Below are 19,309 nucleotides of genomic sequence, written 5' to 3'. Positions count from 1 at the left end.
TCTAGGAAATCGTAAGGCATAGGAGGCTAAAAAAAGAAAATAATTTAACCATAATTCTGTCATTAATGGCCCTGTCTCAAAACACAGTCACACTGGGGGTTAGAACCCTAACATGTAAATTTGGGTGGTGAGGCACAATTTAGTCTAACCAGTCAGACTGCGTAGATCCCCATCAGGGACTTTTCAGCCCTTACAATGATAGTTTAGTTAAAGATTCAAGAAAACTTTAGTGAATCTCAAACAATTCCAAAGAGATTCAGAAAATTCAAAGCTAGTATTACATTCCTCCTAAATTCAATGAAAATATGTAGGGTAACTAAATTCTAATATCTGCAAAGTTTTCTTATAACCTTCAGTGAATAAATATCAGCAAATATCCTTTACATTCAAGATTACCTTCGATTATATTGGCTATTTCCTTAATTAGGCTATTCTTGAATTTTTCTCTTTCCTTACATCACCCACCCAAATTTCAGCAAGTCAACTTAACTTCTTATCACATTAATTTCTAAAATCCCAAGGAAATGTACTATATTCTTGAAAGGTCTAGTAGTAGTAGGTAGCCTACAGGTCTTTACTGATATTTAATATTCTAATTGACACTGATAACTTTCCTCTACATGTATGTCACTGATGGTACAAGAGGTGTACACAGAACACCAATGTAGAGGTAAAAGTACAGTAGGCACTAAAACCATCACTTAATCTTTTGGTTCAGTATAAAGTGCCATATTACTGTATGTCTGGGTTTGATTTATAAAACATTAAACTAAACTAAATCAACTACATCAAATGTACATGTGACTTTAAAACATTCCTATGAAGAAATAAGAATGATGAAATCACCAGCAAACGTCAGAGAGAGGACACATCTTATGCTCTTAATTCTAGGAAATTATTAGGCACATGAGGTTATAAAAAGAAAATAAGCACTGTCCTCAAATACAACACAACAATTATGACATAAAAATATATTGTATATATTTATATTGCTTTTATTTTATATTTTCAACTTTTATTTTAGATTCAGTGGGTACATGGGTAGGTTGGTTACATGGGTCTATTATAGATACTAAGATTTGGGATACAAATGATGCCATCACCTAGGTAGTGAACATAGTACACAGTAAGGACTTTTTCAGCTCTTGCTCTCCTTTCCATCTCCCACCTCCAGCAGTCACCACTGTCTGTTTTTGCCATGTTCGTGTCCATGTATACTCACTGCTGAGCTCCCACTTATAAGCGAGAACCTGCGTGTTCAGTTTTCCATTCCTGAGTAAATTCAATTAGGATAATGGCTTCCAGCTGCATCCATGTACCTGAAAAGGACATACTTTCATCCTTTTTCATGGCTGGGCAGTATTCCATAATGTATATATACCTCATTTTCTTTACTCAATCCAGGACTGATGGGTACCTAAGTTGATTCCATGTCTTTACTATTGTGAAAAGTAGAAAATGAATATAGGAGTGCACATGTCTTCTTTGTAGAACAATTTATTTTCCTTGAGCTATACATCCAGTAGTAGCATTGCTAGGTTGAATGGTAGTTCTGTTTTAGGTTGTTTGAGAAACTTCCAAACTACATTCCACAGTGGCTGAACTAATTTACATTCCTACCAGCAGTGTATAAATCTTTCCTTTTCTCTGCAGCCTTGCCAATAACTATTGTTTTTTACTTTTTGACAATAGTCAGACTGACTGTGAGATGGTATCTAATTGTGGTTTTGATTTGCATTTCTCTGATGATTAGTGATGTTGAACAGTTTTTCATATGTTTGCTGGCCACTTATTTGTCTTCTCTTATCTGTTCAGGTATTTTGCCCACTTTTTAATGGGGCACTCTCACAACTCCTATTCAACATAGTACTGGAAAGCCTAGCTAGAGCAATCAGGCAATAGAAAGAAATAAAAGGCATCCAAATAGGAAAATAAAAAGTCAAAAGTCCTCCCTTCTCTAATAATAAAATTCGATACCTACGAAGCCCTGAAAACTCCAGCAAAAGTCTCCCGGAACTGATAGATGACTTTAGTAAAGTCTCAGGAGACAAAATCAATGCACCAAAATTAGTAGCATTCAAGTTGAGAGTTAAAATCAAGAACACAATACCATTACCATAGACACAAAAAAACGAGTTGCCTAGGAATACATCTAACCAAGGAGGTAAAAGATCTCTACAAAGAGAACTAACTACCAAATACTACTGAAATAAATCATAGATGACACAAACAAATGGAAAAACTTTCCATTCTTATGGACTGGAAGAATCAATATTGTTAAAGTAGCCATAACGCCCAAAGCAAGCTATAGATTAGATGACATTCAAATCAAAATACAGACATAATTTTTCACATAATTAAACAAAAAACGGTTCTAAAATGCATATGAATCTATAAAGAGCCAAAGCAATCCTCAGCAAAGAGAACAAAACTAGAGGTATCTTATTACCTGACTTTATACTATAAGGCAACAGTAATTAAAACAGCGTGGTACTGGCACAAAAATAGATGCATAGACAGATGGACCAGTATAACATGTCAAATTTTGAATTTTGATCTTTTCTTAGGCTAATGATATGATTTGCTTTATGATAATCTCTTACTATCCTGGGAGTGGTAGAAAGCCTCAGTTCCTGGTCAGCCATGTGATCACATGGTAAACATCCAATACTTTACAATGTACTATGTTGCTAGATGATTTCTACCCAACTGTAAACTAACATGTGTACTGGCACATTTAAAGTAGGCTACACAGCTGGTGCAGTGGCTCACATCTGTAATCTTAGCACTTTAGGAGGCCAAGGCATGCAGATCACCTGAGGCCAAAATGAAAATATAATTTTTTTTTTTTTTTGAGACGGAGTTTCGCTCTTGTTACCCAGGCTGGAGTGCAATGGCGCAATCTTGGCTCACCGCTACCTCCACCTCCTGGGTTCAGGCAATTCTCCTGCCTCAGCCTCCTGAGTAGCTGAGATTACAGGCACACACCACCATGCCCAGCTAATATTTTGTATTTTTAGTAGAGACGGGGTTTCACCATGTTCACCAGAATGGTCTTGATCTCTTGACCTTGTGATCCACCTGCCTCGGCCTCCCAAAGTGCTGGGATTACAGGCGTGAGCCACTGCACCTGGCCGCAAACATAAATTTTTACAAAATTAGACAAAAACAATTCTAAAATGCATATGAATCAATAAAAAGCCTAATCAATTCTAAGCAAAGAAAACAAAACTAGAGGTATCTTATTACCTGACTTTATAATTGTTTGAGGCCAGCCTGGCCAGCATGGCAAAACCCCATCTCTACTAATAATACAAAAATTACCTGGGTGTGGTTATGCAGGCCTGTAATTTCAGCTATGGGAGAGGCTGAGGCACAAAAATTGCTTGAACCTGGCAGGTAGACTTTGCAGTAAGCCAAGATCATGCCACTGTACTGAAGCCTGGGTGGCACAGCATTATTCTGTCTCAATCAATCAATCAATCAATCAATCAATAAAGTAAGCTATGTTAGGCCATGGTGTTCGGCAGATTAGATGTAGTAAATGTATTTTTGAGTTAGGATGTTTTTAATTTATGATGAGTTTAAGAATAATTTAATTATTATATATGATATATAACTATATAATTATATACATTCATTTTACATTCTTCTTACATTGTTGCACATGCTTTAGAATATATTCATACATGTTGATCAAACTAGTAGTCATGTATATCATTCAAAAATAAGTATTTTCTGGAGTGTATGTTGAAGTCATTTTTTAATCTTCTAATTGGATGGTTAAACAACCAGTTTTGGTGACCCTGTGCCTGAATAACGGAGGCAGCTTTGCACTGGTGAATCTGCCTCTCTCCTCTTGCTTCTATCATTCACACAGTAGTGGAGAGGTCTTTTTAAAACTGACACCAGAACAAGTAACTCCCTTGTTACAATACTTCAGTTACCATCCATTCCCTCTACTTAAGGTTCTTTGAGTATCTAAAAGTTCTGGCCTTTATCATTTTTCTTGACTTCTTTTTGCTCCTGATGTTCAGTGATAAAAGTTTTCCTATGTCCAAATCTTTCATATGCTTCACACATTTGTAGTTTTGTTTATACACATTTTTACTAAATAAATATTTTAGAGTTCTTTATCCATCATTTTAGTGTCTATTTCACCTTTACAGTAATCATACAACTTACTAATCTTCACCGAGTTGCAGTTTGTTTCTTATTTGCAAAAAAGATAAAGCAGTTTGGCATATTCTCTCCTGACTTTGTGCATATTTTATTCTGTGATTTAGTCATAATGGAAAATAGAAAAACCTGGAGGCTAAGATCCTTTTATATTCATAAAAAATTATGCATATATTTGCATTTAAAAATGCACCAGTTACACTTCCCTACATCCTGTTATGGAAATAATCCTTATGGTTTTGTGGACAAAAATTTGTCTGTAATTTTTTTAACACCAATATTGCAAGAGTTATTTGGAAGTTAAAAAAAGAAATGCATTATTTGTACTTCTTAAAGTATAATGTCAAGTTGAAGTGGAATCACCATTGAGTTTATTACCGTTGTTTAAATAATGTCGAAACAAGTTATCTGTGAGATTGCATTGTAGGACAACTGACTCAGCCTACTGCACTTCTCAAGTTAGAAATAGATGCTCCTTTTACTTTTAAATTTGTTTTCAATTTCTATCCCAATCTATATGGCAACTCTATCAATTTTCTTTTTCCTCCTGATTTTGAGAGTGTTTTATATTCATAATAAATATTTGGAAAATGAATGCCTTTCTGTCAGGTAGGATTGTCAAGCCATCCATTGTTTTACACAGGATAAATGCAAGAGGAAATGATTTGTGAGGTGTATTTGTTTCATTATTTCTGTTATTTTATTGATAAATATTCCAGACATCCAAATTTTCAGTCTCTTTCGGTGTCTAGCTTATGCGTTTGAGGTGCTGAGTACTGGAGGTTAAAATGGTCTCCATGAGAGACACAGAAGCCATTATTGCAGAAGACCAAGCATAGTTTGGTAGGAGTTGTATATTTTATCAATGTATGTTTTATCCCAGTATTATCCACAATTATTTTGTCACTTTGTCATTTTATCTAAGGATCCCTTGTTGGATAGATATGAAACAATATATCCCTTGTTGGATATCTTTCCAAGGAGAAAGCATGGATAATGCCCACAGATAGAGTCAGGTCCAGCCTGAAAGTAGTTAGCCATTCTTGGAGTATAGAACAGTAGTGAATAATAATGAGCTGGAATCAGACAGGCTTGGCTGTGACTAGTTATGTGGGTAAGTTTACACATCCCTTTGTGAACTTGAATTTCCTCATCTGTTATATGGTGGATATAATTATATTTTTATGTCAAGGCGTACCTGTAAGACTAAATGAGATAACAACATGTAACTCAGTAGAATGCACCTCGGTGGCACTCAATACATTTTGGAAATCATTACCAGTGTCTTCTCAGGAAAGGTCAAGTGCAAAGGAACATTTCACCATTTACAAGTTTTTTTTTGTGGTGAGAGGAAAACCATAGATATGATACTTCTTCAACAAGATTAAGAGTATCGAAAGAAGAAAAACAGGGAAGGAAAATATTGAAAATATTTTGGAGGTGAGGAAGTAGAAAACAGTGAATACTTAGGAATTATTGGAAAAGAAGACTTTAGGATTTTCTGGAAAAGATATTTCAAAATGGCTTTAATGATAAAGGCTTCTCCAGCTTGCAAAAAGTGGAGACTGCCTGTAGACAGAGCCCACACTGAGTTTAGTTTGCCATGAGGTGCCAAACCAAAATGGAAAATAAACATCAAAATAAAATATGTACAAAATAGATCCTAAACTGGTGAAAACAATCTCCAATGATGTAATGGCACTTTTGCAAATCTATATTTTTGATACCACTTTTTTTTTGCCATGTACTATTTATATTTGCTGAAATAAGAATATGAGATTGTACACTGTATTTTATTTCTTTTTTTAAAATTTTACTTTAGGTTCTGGGGTACATGTGCACATTATCCAGGATTGTTGCATAAATACATACATGACAATGTGGTTTGTTGCCTCCATCACCCCGTCACCTATATCTGGCGTTTATCCCCGTTATCCTTCCCCAAACTCCCCATCCCCCAGCTGTGCCTCCCCAGCCTCCCCCCAACAGACCCCAGTGTGTGATGCTCCCCTCCCTGTGTCCATGTGTTCTCATTATTCAACTCTCATGAGTGAGAACATGCGGAGTTTGATTTTCTGTTCTTGTGTCAGTTTGCTGAGAATTGTGGTTTCCAGATTTATCCGTGTCCCTAAAAATGATATGAACTCATCCTTCTTTATGGCTGCATAGTATTCCATGGTGTATATGTGCCACATTTTCCTTGTCCAGTCTATCATCAATGGGCATTTGGGTTGGTTCCAGGTCTTTGCTATTGTAAACAGTGCCGCAATGAACATACATGTGCATGTGTCTACAGGGCAATCGACTTAGAACTCGGGATTAAGAAACTAACTCAGAACCTCACAACTTCATGGAAAGTGAATAACTGGCTCCGGAATGTTGACTGGATAAACAGTGAAGGCAGAAATAAAGATGTTCTTTGAAACCTAATGAGAACGGAGATGCAACATATCAGAATCTCTGGGACACATTTAAAGCAGTGTCTAGAGGGAAATTTATAGCAACAAATGCCCACATGAAGAGTGAGGACAGATCTAAAATTGACACCCTATCATCAAAATTGAAAGAGCTAGAGGAGCAAGATTAAAACAACTCAAAAGCTAGCAGAAGGCAAGAAATAACTAAGATGAGAGCAGAAGTGAAGGAGATAGAGACACAAAAAATCCTTCAAAAAATTAATAAATCCAGGAGCTGTTTTTTTTTTTTGAAAAGATCAACAAAATAGACAAACCACTAGCCAGATTAATAAAAAAGAAAAGGGAGAAGAATCAAATAGATTCAATAAAAAACAGTAAAAGGGACATCACTACTGATGAAACTCTTAAAAATATAGTCTGTACTGATACAATATGGGGGTTTCAGCACTACAGCTAATCATATAATGAGGGATTTCTCATCTTATCTTTTGTCTTGACATCAACCACATGGCCAGGCATTATGGAAAATTTCAAAAATAGAATTATTGTCTTTTCCTCACTTTCATTCATCTTAGTACAATTAGCATTGTATTTTTCTATGATGCTTGTGGCAGAAGAACAAAATATATATAGATTACATGTAAACATAAATACATAAATATATATTATAAATACCCAATAGATACATAAGTGTATATTGACCAGTGATGAGGTTTATAGGTTCTATAAACATATTGTCATTATATTTCTTCCTGTTTTACATTTTTGAAATTTAGAACCTGAATTTTAGGAAAGTTATGTCTCATGAGTGGTTTTGAAGTGAGGTAATCCCTTTATTGAAACGATAGATGCACATACGTTAATTATATTAGAAAATGGTCCAAGTTGAAACTGCTGAAGAAAGTACCCACGACCTTATCCAACATTCAATCTCTTGCTTAAAACAAGCAGAATGGCAAAACTGAAGGTAGACATATTTTCAACAGAACTTATAACTTTAATTTTTCTGCAGGAAAAAAAGCAAAAAAATTAATTGGTATATATTTTTATTTTCTCAGGTAATGAAATTAGTGAGATAATGGCAAACATGGTGAATTTTTCAATGGCACTGACCAACTTGGAGTTGTTTCATTTTAGCAATGTTTAAATTAGACTCATACAGCCATAATAAGTGAGGTTGACTGCAAGAGGTAACTAAACCAGTAGACAGGATAAATGGAAAAGTGAGGACATTTTCACTCTTGTCTCTCTAGAGTAAATTTAATTGAATGTCCCTTTCTTATCAATTTCAGAAGATTTCTAGAGCAATGTCTTCTTTAAAAGGCAGAGAAAGATTAAATGTCCATCTCCTAAATTCTGGAAGTCCAGTTATAATTTCAACAATTGATAAACAGAATTTTGCAGTAAAAGGTAGAATATTTCAAAAATCATCATAAGTCATCAGAACTAGACAACCAGAAGGCTGCTTGATAATAGCACGCCAGGTCTCCACAGAAGACTAGTTAGCTTATTTACTAGTTCCAATGCCACTGCATGAATAGCAAAAGTTTGTGCAGATCAGTCCAGAGACAGGTGCTTACCAGGCCCTGATGCTGGAGGCATTTCTCTTTCTTGGTGTGTGGTTTCTAATATTTTTTTCTGTTTCTCTCCACCTGCCCCCCCACCACTCACTTGCATAGTGGTTATTATATAAATAACGTGGTCAGGGATGGACAACTCCTTCTAGTCAAATCTTCCTTAGGAAGACATTATATCAACAGGGAATAGCAACAACAAATACAAACCAACAGTAACAATAGTTTGGCCCTAAGGCTTATTGGAACTTTTATTTAGTTATCTTTTTTGATTTTTTCCACTTTAGGGGAGACAGGGAAGTGAACTTAGAATTTTAAGAGTCTGTGAGTTTGATGAAAAGATTAACTAAAACTCTTATTTAAGCTTACCTCTATCATGGAAAAAAATATTGTGCACAATTTACACTGACTAAGAAAATACTGAATGATTTTGAATCAACCACTAATAACACCATAGCTAAATTTTACAATCCTTTTTTTCACATCAAGTGCCCTTTTAATATATTTTCCTTTAAAATCCAGCCCAGCAGATAGATGCTATCTTAGTAGCTCACTGTTTGAAAATGAGATTGAGGAATTGTGATTCAGCCATCCTAGTGAGACACGGGAGACTTGTTTTTGCCATTGCTGCTAGATAGAAAAAGAATTGAGAAAATGAATGGAAATTGCATTGAGAAATTTATTTTCTGTAGTATTTTAACTGTATAAAACAGTTGACTCAATAGTGAGGTTTCATATTATTAAATTCCATGGAATCTTAGTGATGGTATTATATAACTTTCTTTTGAGTTTGTTTGGACATTATAACAATGTAAAATTTAAATCAGAAATAACCCATCAACTGACCTTTCTACTGGAATGTGAAGTCTTGAGGTGAGATTAATTAATATTCTGTTGTGTTCCATTTAACATGCTATGGGGAAAACAGATTTATGCAATTTTTATTGGGCCAAAGTGTTGGTTTCATATTCTTGAATTGATTCAAAGGCCAAGTTAGATGTCTCAGGAACTCTGTAGTTCTTTGTTTCTGAGGGATACAATAGCGCTGAGAGAGAGAAGTTAACTCCTATTAATTATTAACAGCTTATTATTAATGAGAGAAAACAAACTTACTTGGCCTTTATGGAGAATTCTAAATTGATCTCAATTACTAATTTCTATTGATTTTATATAGAAATATATAGACAAATAAGGTGCCAAATAGTAAGGATATTTCTTAAGCCATAATATAGACACAGCTTTTTTTTTTTTAATTCCTTGTAAGAGTTTGGTATCTTTGAGGAATTTCTTTCTTTCTTGTCCTGCTGCTTGAAGGAGAAAAGCCTGGAGTTATTCTCTCCCAAGAGTTGTCCCACCCAGAGCCCTATGACCTAGAATAAATTTCCTTGAATAGGATTTTCTTTACCATTGGAATAGTCAATTTAAAAGAAACTGAAGAAATGAGGGCAAAATAATGAAAATTAAATAATAACAAAGTCCTCTATGTTTATGTCTATTTTGCAGTCTTTGTAATAGGAGGGTAAAAAAATCTTGGCAAGAAAACTGGATTTAGAAATTCGTGATCCAGTGTCTGCAATTGTTCTATCTCTATCCTTCACAAATATGAAAAACAGAAGGCAAATGGCATCTATTCTAGAGAACAGGAGTGGCATCTTACAGATGAATTTCTTCATTTATTTAGGTAATAAGTCATCAGAATGATTCAAACAAGTTCAGAATTTATGTGCATATCTGTTTTCTTCATAAAGTACTACATCTTAAAAATATTGCCTTAAGCTATTTATGTGTTGCAAACATTTTGAACAGATCATATTTTCATCCACAGATTATTTAACATACAAACTCACAAAAAAACTAATGCATGTTATGAGATTTAAAAATTAAGGCATTTCAATACTTGGTAAGATAGTAGCAATTTAACCTGTTACAAGTAACAACAGTTAATACAATTTTTTTTTTTTTTTTAATATAGAAGGCCTAGCTTCTATTTAAAGACTTTCCATCAAAGAATAGGCCTCCACTATTTGAGACCGTCCATTTCTTTGTCTTCAGTGCTTTGTTTACTAAAGAAGAAGGCAGCTTTACTAGAGAAACACATGGAAGGGTAGGAAAGTACACAAAGAGGCAGAAATGACTTGATAAATTGTTGGGGTGGCAGGTGTGGCTCTGTGTCGCAATTTGAGGTCCATGCATGTGATCCTTTTCTTAAATAAATGAATTCACAATTTTAATCAGATTCTCAGAGGTTTTTACAATTCTTTCCTACCAACCGCCAATATCATATAAGGACCAGGGTTTTAGAAATCTGTATGTTTCTCCTCAAATTTTTCTTATTTAGATGTAAAACAGAATTTTAAATTAATTATTTTAACTATTGTACTTTTGTAATTGACATAGAATATTTACATATTTGTAAGAAAGACAAATCAAAACCAAATGCACTTTTTTTCAGAAATATGTATATGCGTGTGTGTATATGTATATATTAAATCATATCAGTCTTCTGTGAGTAGGAAGAATTAACCAGCATAATTTTAAAAAAGAGTTTTTTTTTTAGTTTGTTTGTTTATAGGCAGAAACCTTCAAATATTGATTTATTGTTTATCAGGGGATGCAGCAGAGAGGCATAAAAGAGTCACTGAGGAATAAAATCGCTGCTTCACTCATAATGGCCCTGCTTTTGAGGTTTGTATCTGACCTTTATAACTGCCTGAATATAGCTTTCATGGTTTAATTGTAATTTGGCAATTCGAAAACATTATTACATATGATACATTTTTTTAAGCAGTAAAATGCATTCAGAGATATCAAGTTGAATAGAATATAAAGAGGTTGAGATTCATTGTTGTCTGGTGACAGTATGGTAAATTAAGGAGATAATTACTAAGATAACATTAGATCCAGCCACAGGAGATGAGCTTGCATATCTTTCAATCTTTTTAGTAGGTTTATTATGATCGACGTTTATACTCTTTGATTTTTTTGTTAAATGATATGCTAGCTATCTATATCTATAGCTATAGCTATATCTATTTATATTTATTTCTGTATCTCCTGAAAAAAAGAGAGCAGATTAAAAGAAGTGATATCTTAAAAAGGAAAATTTCTCATGTAACAACTTAAAGCAGACTCAAGCTAGTGAGCTACATTAGAAAGATTATTAGTGCTCCGAAATAATTAGCAGAACCCAGGAGAAATACCTTCCTTTTTTGGATGCCTTTGCAAGAAAGATAGGATACAGAGACAGTAAAATTGCTGTTTTTTGTTTGTTTTAAAGATTAATCCAAACTTCAGTGTTCTTCAAATCCCCTGCTCAACATAATTTGTTATTCTTTTGTAATGTAAATCTTGCTTGATATTTTCTAATATTACCTTCTTCTCACTCAAAAGGAGTTTTATAACATGTTGCTTAATTTCTAAAACTCGAAACTGCTCTGTTGAATAAATAATGTCATCATTAAAGCAAATATTTTTGTAATTTATTACGTGCCAGATATTTTCTTAAGTCCTTGCATGGATTACTCCTCTCTCTCTCTCTCTCTCTCTCTCTCTCTCTCTCTCTCTCTCTCTCTCTCTCACACACACACACACACACTCCCCTTGAGAAAATAAATATCATATCTACTTTTCAAATAAACAAAGAAACATCAGAGTTAGTAAGCAGCTAGAATGAGTTACAAACACAGACCAAAATCTAGTCTGTGCTATTAATAAAGGATATGTTACTACATTGAGTTAGGGTGCTTTATTAACATATGTAACATATTGTTATCCTACATATTTTTGTAATAGCTTCAAGCTGTAACTGATATGCAACACAATTTACCCATTTAAAATGTACCACTTAATGCATTATGCAACCACAATCACAATCAATTTTGAAACACACATCACCCTCCAAAAATAAATACCCCTTTCCCTTTAGCTATCATCTCCTCAATACCTCCTAAGAAATCACAAATCTACTGTCTTTATGAATTTTTCTTTTAATGTACTCATATAGTATGTGGTCTTTGTGACTGTACTTCATATAGCCTAATATTTTCATAGTTAAATCATACTGCACCATGTATCACTACTTCAGTCCTTTTAATGGCAAAATAATATTTCAATATATAGATACAACACATTTGTTTATCCATTGTCATCTGATAGACATTTGGTTTGTTTCCACCATATGGCTCTTAAGTACAATGCTGTTATAAATATTTGTGTGCAACTTTTTGTATAAAGATATGTTTTTATTTTACTAGGGAATATATCTAGAAGCGGAATTGCTGAGACATACCATAACTTGATGTAGGATTGTCTCATTTTACATCTCCATCAGCCGTATATGAGGGTTCTCACGCTCTGACTCCATACCTCTCTAACAGTTATTATCTTTTTTTAAAAAAAATTATGAGACAGAGTCTTTCTCTGCTGTTACCTAGGATGGAGTGCAGTGGTGCAAACATGGCTCACACACATGAACCTCCTGGGCTCAAACAATCCTTCTGCCTCAGTTTCTCTTATAACTAAGACCACAGGTGTGTGCCACCATCCAACTAATTTTTAAAAACATTTCTGTAGAGATGGGGCCTCACCATCTTGCCCAGACTGGTCTTGAACTCCTGGGCTCAGGCAATCCTTCCATCTCCAAAAGTGCAGGGATTACAGGCAAGAGCCACTGCACCCTGCCAGACTTTTTAATTCTAGCCACCCTGGTGGGTTGCCTAATAGTATCACTGCAAATTTGATTTGCCTTCACCTCCTGACTAATGATGTTGAACAGATTTATACATGCTTATTAACCATCTGCATATCTTCAGTTCAGAACTTTTGCTTACATAGGATAATATGCTAGGTGAAAGAATCCACACACACAAAAAGACAAATACTGTATGACTTCATTTGTTTGTGGAATTGACAAAAAGTCAAACTCATAGAAGTAGAGAGTAGTATGATAGTTTCAAGGGTCTGGAGGCAAGAGAAAATGGGGAGATGTTGCTCTAATGGCCCAAACTTTCACTGCGACAATGAAAAGTTCTAGGGATCTCATGCACAGCATAGATGGTGATGGATGTGTTAATTTGATTGTAGTTATTACACCATGTGTACTTATACTTAATCATCATGTTGTACACATTAAGTATATTTAGTCTTTGTCAATTTATTTTATTTATTTATTTATTTATTTATTTATTTATTTATTTATTTATTTATTTTTTGAGACAGAGTTTCGCTCTTGTTACCCAGAGCTGGAGTGCAATGGTGCGATCTCGGCTCATCACAACCTCTGCCTCCTGGGTTCAGGCAATTCTCCCACCTCAGCTTCCTGAGTAGCTGGGATTACAGGCAGGCACCACCATGCCCAGCTAATTTTTTGTATTTATGTAGAGACGGGGTTTCACCATGTTGACCCCCTGTGATCCACCCACCTCGGCCTCGTGATCCTTGACCTGGTGATCCACCCACCTCGACCTCCCAAAGTGCTAGGATTACAGGCGTGAGCCACCGTGCCTGGCGTCAATTAAATATTTTAAAATAAATAATTACAAAACAAGAACTTTCACCCATTTAAAAAATAATACACTATTTTTTAAGGACAGTTCTAAGTGTATAGAAACATTGAGGGGAACAGAGAGCCCACATATGTTTGCTCCACCCCTGCACACGGTTTCTCTGTTAATATCTTGCATCAGTCAGAGGTATATGTGCAGGCTTGCTATATATGTAAATTGTGTGTCATGGGGTTTTGGTATACAAATTATTTTATTACCCAAGTAACAAGCATAGTATCCAATAGACAGTTTCAATCCTCACACTCCTTCCACCCTTCTTTCTCAAGTAGGTCCAAGTGTTGTTGTAGCCTTCTTTATGTCCATATGTATTCTGTGTTTAACTCCCACTTATATGTGAGAACATGTGGTATTTAGTTTTTCCTGCATTCGTTTGCTTAGGATAATGGCCTACAGCTCCATTCATGATGCTGCCAAGGAAATTAACTCATTAATTTTTGTGGCTAAATAATATTCCATGGTGTGTATATACATTTTTCTCATCCAGTCTGCCACTGATGGGCATTTAGGCTGATTCCATGTCTTTGCTACTGTGAATACTGCTGCGATGAACATACACATGCTTGTGTCTTTATGGTACAACAATTTATATTTTCTTGATACATACCCAACAATGAGATAACTGGGTCAAATAGTAATTCTGTTTTAAGTTCTTTAAGTAATTGTCAAACTGTTTTCCACAATGTCTGAACTAGTTTACATTCTCACCAAAAATGTGTAAGCATGAGAAACTGATATTCATGCACTCCATGGTTTACATTAGGGTTCACTCCCTGTATTTTACATTTTTATGCATTTTGAAAGATGCACAACTTCACACAACCAGCATTATAGTAACATACAGAACAGTTTCATTGTCCTAAAAATTTGCTGTGATCTGTGTTTTTAATCCTTCCCTTTCTCCGTTTTAACCCCTGGCCACCACTGACCTTTTAACTGTCTCTGTATGTTTTTCCTTTCCCGAATGCCAGATAGATGGAATAATACAGAATTTAGACTTTTCAGATTGATTCCTTTCACTTAGCAATAGGCATTTAAGAATATTCCATATATTTTCATGTCTTTATAAGTCATCCTATTTTATGGATTAACACTTTATCCTTTCACCTATCGAAAAACATCTTGATTGTTTTCAATTTTGCAAACTGTGAATAAATATGCTATAAACATTTGTGCATAGGTTTTTGTGTGGACATATGATTTCAACTCATTTGGGTAAATACCTAAGACTGCAATTGCTGGATTATACAAAAATACTATATTTGGCTTTGAAAAACTATCTCACTGTCTTTTACAGTGGTTGCAACTATTTTCATTACCATCAGCAATGAATGAGAATTCCTGTTACTCCACATCCTTACTAGGAATTTGGAGTGGCCAATGTTTTATTTTTTCTTTCTTTTTAAGTTTAAGAAGTAGTTTACTTAACAGCTCCCATAGCGTAGGAAAAAATCCAGAAGGTTACACACCAAATTCTTACAGAGGTTATATATTTTCATGGTAGAATTAAACAGCCATTTTTTTTGGTTTGGTTTTCAAATGCTCTCTGGCCGTTTAATTAGCAATTATACTAAAAAGGTCTTGCTTTTATATTTCTAATATGAAAACCCTCAGAATGCTTGTTAATTCTAATTGAAGTTTTCATAGTTTTTAAGATAAAATTCAAGAAGCAGAACATCATCAAATAAACACTGGAATTTTAGAAATATGTTTTAGATATTGTTATTTGTTAATGAAATAAATGGTAATCAGATACTTTCTTTAAACGTTTATAAAATACAGACAACTAAGTATATAGCTTAATATTTTATTCCTCAATAATCTTCATATCAAGGCATATTTGTCATTGTCTGAATTGACCATAATACATCTTATTTATAAAAATATTTGTTGGGTAGCTTTGTTAGCAGAAAGATGAGGAAGTTGAACTTTTGAGAATATACTTGACCAGTGAAGTTAAAATGGAGAAGAGTTGATTTGCTGTTTGAGTTTACATAAGATATTCTCTCATTCCTAAAGTCAGAGGTATATTAAGATCCAAAAATCCAAACATGCCATAGTGCCGTATTATGGGCAAAGAAAGACCATCTGGCAAGTAGCTAGCTAAGCTTGCTAGTTAAACCTTTGCAAATTCAGAAGGCCCACAGTAGCTTTCTGTCTCTGTACATACTGTGGCTCCCTTCTTTTGGATTAGAGCTCTTTTTAAATGTGTATTTTGAAACAAATTTAAACTTAAACAATACCTGCAGGAATAGTTCAGTGAACTTCTACATATCCTTTCACCATATTCACCAGTTGTTAAAATTTTGCCATATCCACTTCACCACTCTCTACATAGTAGTAGTAATTTTTGCTCAACAATTTGAGAGTAGGTTGCAGACATCTTTGCCCTTTCTTTTAAACATTAGCATGCATTTCCTAAAAGCAGACATTCTTTTGTGTAGTCCTGATACAGTGATCAAATTCAAGAATTTGTACTTCAGTAGAATGGTATGATATAATATAGAGTTCATGTTAAATTTTTTTCTAACCAACATTTTTTTTCTTTTCTTTAAAATTATTATTTTAGGTTCAGGGGTAAATGTCCAGGTTTGCTATATAGGTAAATTGCATGTTGCAGGGGTATGGTGTACAAATTATTTCATCACCTAGGTATTAAGCATAGTACTCTATAGGGAAATTTTCGAACCTCACCCTCCTCCAACCCTCCACTATCAACCAGGCTCCGGTGTCTTTTGTCTCCTTCTTAACCTTTGAGTGTGCACATGCATGTCTGTTGTCTCTTTATGACGTGTAAGAGTTCTTAAATGTTCTTGCTATGAGTCTCAGATTTATGGTTTGCAAATATTTTCTTCCATCTTGTAGGTTTTCTTTTCAGTTTCTTGAGATTTTTCCTTCAGGCACAGAAGTTGTATTTTGGATTAAGTCCAACATATATATTTTTTCATTAATTACTTGTATTTTGGTATGATATCTAAGGAACCACTGCCTGATTGATGGTTAGAAATATTTGTGCCAATGTTTTCAAATTAAAAATTTGTACTTTTTCTTCTTAAATTTATGTATCAGACCTATTTTAAGTTAATTTTTGTATGTGATATGAAGTATGAGTACAACTTCCTTCTGTGCATGTGAATATCCAATGGACTCAGCACCATTGATTGAAAATACTGTTCTTTCGCTGTTGAATGCCTTTCGCACTCTTGTCAAAATCAATTAACCATGTTTGTTTGTTTTCTCTGGACTCTCAACTCTATTCTATTGATTTGCAAGTCTATCGTATGCTGCTGCCACACTACCTGGCTTGCTGTTGCTTTTCCACAATTTTTGAAAGCAGAAAGAGTAGTTCCTCCATCTTTGTGCTTTTTCCTGACTTTTTTAGGTTATTTTGAGTCCTTTGAGTTCCTAAACCAAATGTAGAACTGTCAACCTTTACAAACAAGCCTGCTGAGATTTTGATAAGAATTCCACTGAATTTGTAGATTAATTTGGGGAATACTGCCATATTAACAGTATTGTCTTAAGTGACATTACCATGGATGCCTTCCATTTATTTAGGTCTCTAACTTATTTCAGTGACATTTTTGTAGTTTTCAGAATATAAATTGTGCTGCATTTGCTAAACTTATTCCTAAATATTTTTAATCTATTGCAAATTAAATTGTTTTATTAATGTCATTTTGAATGTGTTCACTGCTGTGTTGCTTATTTTTTCAACTCAATTTTAAACCTTGATCAGTAATATAGTGAATTATATTAAAACTAATTAACAAATGCCTGAGTTGGATGTAATCTGATATGTTTTGACATTCTAAATATTCTGTTGTTATAAATAAATGATATAAAAATATATAATATATAAATCATATATAGAAAATATTTTCAAATAGAAACAAAACTCAGTGCTATAAAACTTCATACTAGGTATAGTAAGAACTTTGAATAGATAAATAGATTAAAATAATTTATTTCTACTCTGAAGGAGAGACCTTCAAAACTAATTTTAGAGCACTAATAAATTAATATAATATACTTCACTCCCAAATTTGTAATACTAGTTTACATTTAACCACTTACTCAGTTTTCAGGCTTATGTGAAATATTAAGCCTGAAACAATAACTGTCCAATATATTTTTGTTCATTTTATAATAGTAAATCCCAGAAATCAAGAGGTCACAAATTAATACATACCATCTTTCTGGAAGCTGTATAACAAACAAAGTAGAGCAAATATCTGTTGAAAAGGAAGTCCTTTTAAGATTGTTAAGTGAAAATAGCTTATGTGCAATTTCTGATTCCTTGTGCACATGTACATACTAGAGTTTATTATGTATGTACCCCTGTTTTTTGACAACAAATACTTTATGAGCAATAAAATATTACAAAATGGGGCCCTTTTTGTTTTACATTTTTTTCTGTCTTGAAAAATTAATAACTCTGATAAAAGCCACAAGTGTAATGGGAAATAGAGGCTTCACTTTGTAAAAAAAATTGTACAGAATTTAATACAGATACATGGTGAATTCCTGAGATAGAATCAGTCGTAAGATCTCAAACCTACTACTGCTTTCCTCTGCTACTTTTCTGGGAGGCTGAAAACCTTAAAACATATTTAAAACACTGCACTGAAAAAAGACTTAAGTGCCAGGGAATTGACTTTGCCCTTTTTAAATGCTAATATGTGAGTCAGCAACATTGTATGGATACTGACAGAAAATACCAGGTTCCTGGATCAGAAACAAAGAAATCATATCAGCATAGTTGTTCTTGTTTCCTGAACTCTAAATCCCACAGGGCCAACTGATGCTGGTTTGTGTGGTGGATTATTCCACAGAAGAGGAACTCCAAGTATAAAAAAACACACTGATGTAAACACAGGCAGGAAATAAGCCCACTCTCTTTGCAGAGAGAGGCATTTCTTTCCCTCTCCAAATTTCAAACTTCATTAACAGTCCAGAAAAAAAAAAAAAATGACCGAGGTTCAGGATCTAGTAATCCTAATTACATAGCAAGATCTATATGAGCATAATAATTTGATGGTGGACTTCCTCACAACAATCCCTCTTAGGCCACACAATTTATTGACCTCTGGAACATTTTCATGTTAGTACGCTATTCTATCAACTACTCTAAAGAATGTGAAATATAGATGCGGAAACCAAATCTTTTCAACTTATTTTATACAAGATTTAGCTGGTATTCTTATCAACAGGACTCTAAGCAAGGACATAATGCTAACATATAGTGTTTTTCTTAACCGTACCTCCAATATTTCATGCCTATCCAGGTGGAAGAAAAAACATAAATCATTGAGTCTACCTTAGAAAACTAGGAGGCTTTCTTCTTAAATCTCTGTTTTGAATTTCCATTTGTCCCAAAGCAATAATCCAACTATTTTAAGTTTCATTGCTTATTGCACTGACTTTGCCAAGGTCTAAAAGGAAAAAGGATAGGGCAATTCTATCAACAAATCCACTATGTCTAGTAACTTGAACCTGACATGATTATCTTCCAAGGACAAAGTGGTGTTATTGATACTTTAAGCTAACATCAGGGAAAAATTCCCACTACGTTTAC

At 34.1% G+C, this 19,309-nt stretch overlaps 1 long non-coding RNA gene across 1 annotated transcript in view; it reads right to left on the bottom strand.

Annotated features, from left to right (window-relative positions):
• Positions 1–6,178: 6,178 nt before the first annotated feature.
• Positions 6,179–19,309, bottom strand: part of LOC118152824 (uncharacterized) — a 71,089-nt gene continuing 57,958 nt past the window's right edge. The window contains exons 4-6 of the long non-coding RNA XR_004741717.3: positions 9,017–9,215; positions 8,725–8,797; positions 6,179–7,602 (exon numbers count right to left, since the gene is read on the bottom strand). This is a non-coding gene — a long non-coding RNA (uncharacterized LOC118152824). The remainder of the gene's footprint in view (positions 7,603–8,724; positions 8,798–9,016; positions 9,216–19,309) is intronic.

The sequence above is a fragment of the Callithrix jacchus genome, chromosome 1 (assembly GCF_049354715.1).
Source record: "Callithrix jacchus isolate 240 chromosome 1, calJac240_pri, whole genome shotgun sequence".
NCBI classification, from domain to species: domain Eukaryota; kingdom Metazoa; phylum Chordata; class Mammalia; order Primates; family Cebidae; genus Callithrix; species Callithrix jacchus.
Note: the sequence above shows the minus strand (reverse complement) of the source record. Positions and strands in the feature narration are given on the sequence as shown.